Genomic DNA, 3,447 nt, shown 5'->3' on the forward strand with positions numbered 1-3,447 from the left:
CATACTTGAGGGGTGCTTTATCCTCGCTTATTTTTTTTATTTATGTTGGATGGACTCGATTTTACTTCCTTCATTAAACATTTTTTTCCAATTGTATTGGTGTATGGAAAGTATATATTATCGTAGACAAAAAATGAAAAGGTTTAGGGGTGGCCACCCCCTATAATTTTGTCATACATTTTTTTGGCGGAACACGTCAACTTTATTTTTGTCTTCAGTGCAAAATAAAATGTTTCCAAATTTTTTTCTGTTAATTTAAACATTTTTAGCAGAGCTATAAATGAGGTTGACCGTTTTAATTGAAGAAAAAATTCCCAGTCATTTCCCGGTTCGCAAACATTTTTCCCTGTCAAGTTTAAAAGTTTTTCAGTTCCTAAATTTTGTATTCAAATGCGCAATAACATACACACATAAACTGGAAGGTACTAACAATTTTCAATTGAACAGTTTTGAATGAAATGCTGACAAACTGCAAAATTCAGAATTTTAAACATCCATAAATTATAGAGGTCAAAAATGCAGACGAAGTTCCCAAAATATAAATCCACGGTTAGATTTCCAATACTATAAATTAAAGAATCAATGAATAGAGTTTAAAAATTTTCAGGTTTCTGACTCGGATTCGTACTCCGAAGCAGAACCTACAGTACAGCTCATAAAAGCTCAAATTAAAGCAAGACAGAAGAAAAAAACTAAAAGCGCGAAAAAGCGAGACGAAACTGTGGAGGAAAAACTTACGTTCAGAAATGGTAAGATATAATATTGTTTTTAAGATGTAAACATTTTAATACAGGACTGATAATTAAAACGGGAAATAGTTTTTTTTATATCTCATTTGTATTTTTTATTTTAGAATTGATGAAGTAGCCCAAACAAAAATCAGCCACAGAGCCGGAACAGGCAACTTCAAAAACACGTGAATGTTTGGAGGTCCATGATGCAAGGAAAGAAGAGGTTATAGAGAGTGGTAAGTTGCAGATTATCTTCATATTTATAGTATCTGAAAATTAAAAAAATGTCTCCATTCCAAACGTACTAAAGCACGCTAATATAACCTTTTCAATGGCAGTATTTTGAAAATTTTAAACGGATTATAGTACTATTTTTTATCTGTTTACAGATGATTCCGAGAAGTACACATTGGTTAAAAGGAGGGAGAAAACGAAAAAAATTCATGCAGAAATAACTGCAGAGGAGATCACTGTAATACATCACAGTGATCTGCTCCTAAATCAGGATAAATGTTTCAAATAAACAAGGAGTTTAAAACGTCTCCTTGGAAGCTCCAAAGAGTGCAGAGAAGTCCTCCAGAAGAGGCAAAACTGTTACAGGAAATAAATGTATATAAAACGGAAATTCAAAAACGGCGATTAATTGAACTTGAAAAAATTAAATAATGAAAACCTGTAATTATGAAAAAAAATAATGTGTAAAAGAAATTAGTGAATTTCATGTCTTTACCTCTAATTTCTAAATTTCAAATTCTTGGGTGTCAATAAAAATGAATTGGACATTTACCAGCATTATTGGAACTTATAAATTACGGGTGGGTTTTCGGTTTTCGAGCGAGGTTTCTTACCATCAGCATTAGTTGGAGGAACAAAGGGGTAATTTTTTAGGACTGATAGGTATCTGATAGAGATATTCTGCCCCTACCATGATTAGAGGGATCCTCTTTATTAATTTTTTAAGCAATAAAATGATCGTATATGTATTAATTTCGAACTGAATTGGACATTTACCAGAATTTTGTGAATTTATAAATTAGGGGTGGGTTTTCGGTTTTCGAGCGAGGTTTCTTACCATCAGCATTAGTCGGGGAAAGAAAAGAGGTAATTTTTCAGGACGTTAAATACCCAAGTTTTTTTTACCCTTTGCCTGTTTTCGTCGATTTTCTGAATTTCCAAAAATTGGATTTCATTAGGGGTTGTTTTTTGGTATCTGATAGATATATTCTGCCACTACCATGATTAGGGGGATGCTTTCTATTAATTTTTCAAGCAATAAAATGATCGTATATGTATTAATATCGAACTGAATTGCACATTTACCAGAATTTTGGGGTCTTATTAATTAGGGGTGGGTTTTCGGTTTTCGAGCGAGGTTTCTTACCACCAGCATTAGTCGCGGGAACAAAAGGGGTAATTTTTCAGGACGTTAAACACCCAACTTTTTATTACCCTTTGTCTGTTTTTGTCGATTTTCTGAGTTTTCAAAAATTGGACTTCATTACGGGTGGTTTTTTGGTATCTGATAGATATATTCTGCCACTACCATGATTAGGGGGATGCTTTTTATTAATTTTTCAAGCAATAAAATGATCGTGTATGTATTAATATCGAACTGAATTGCACATTTACCAGAATTTTGGGGTCTTATTAATTAGGGGTGGGATTTCGGTTTTCGAGCGAGGTTTCTTACCACCAGCATTAGTCGCGGGAACAAAAGGGGTAATTTTTCAGGACGTTAAACACCCAACTTTTTATTACCCTTTGTCTGTTTTTGTCGATTTTCTGATTTTTCAAAAATTGGATTTAATTACGGGTGGTTTTTTGGTACCTGATAGATATATTCTGCCACTACCATGATTAGGGGGATGCTTTTTATTAATTTTTCAAGCAATAAAATGATCGTATATGTATTAATATCGAACTGAATTGCACATTTACCAGAATTTTGGGGTCTTATTAATTAGGGGTTGGTTTTCGGTTTTCGAGCGAGGTTTCTTACCACCAGCATTAGTCGCGGGAACAAAAGGGGTAATTTTTCAGGACGTTAAACACCCAAATTTTTATTACCCTTTGTCTGTTTTTGTCGATTTTCTGCGTTTTCAAAAATTGGATTTCATTAGGGGTGCTCTTTTGGTATCTGATAGAGATATTCTGCCCCTACCATGATTAGGGGGATGCTTTTTATTAATTTTTTAAGCAATAAAATGATCGTATATGTATTAATTTCGAACTGAATTGGACATTTACCAGAATTTTGTGAATTTACAAATTAGGGGTGGGTTTTCGGTTTTCGAGCGAGGTTTCTTACTACCAGCATTAGTCGGGGGAAGAAAAGGGGTAATTTTTCAGGACGTTAAATACCCAAGTTTTTATTACCCTTTGCCTGTTTTCGTCGATCTTCTGAGTTTTCAAAAATTGGATTTCATTACGGGTGATTTTTTGGTATCTGATAGAGATATTCTCCCACTACCATGATTAGGGGGATGCTTTTTATTAATTTTATAAGCAATAAAATGATCGTATATGTATTAATTTCGAACTGAATTGGACATTTACCAGAATTTGGTGAACTTATAAATTAGGGATGGGTTTTCGGTTTTCGAGCGAGATTTCTTACCACCAGCATTAGTCGGGGGAACAAAAGGGGTGATTTTTCAGGTCGTTAAACACCCAACTTTTTATTACCCTTTGACTGTTTTTGTCGATTTTCTGAATT

The 3,447-nt window shown here is 33.7% G+C and overlaps 1 long non-coding RNA gene across 1 annotated transcript; it reads left to right on the top strand.

The window, feature by feature from the left end:
• The first annotated feature begins 628 nt into the window (after positions 1-628).
• LOC117176078 lies at positions 629-1,358 on the top strand. The gene is made up of 3 exons (XR_004467579.1): positions 629-749; positions 854-967; positions 1,121-1,358. It is a non-coding gene; the product is annotated as an uncharacterized LOC117176078 (long non-coding RNA).
• Positions 1,359-3,447: the final 2,089 nt, after the last annotated feature.

This window comes from Belonocnema kinseyi, chromosome 1 (assembly GCF_010883055.1).
Source record: "Belonocnema kinseyi isolate 2016_QV_RU_SX_M_011 chromosome 1, B_treatae_v1, whole genome shotgun sequence".
NCBI lineage: Eukaryota > Metazoa > Arthropoda > Insecta > Hymenoptera > Cynipidae > Belonocnema > Belonocnema kinseyi.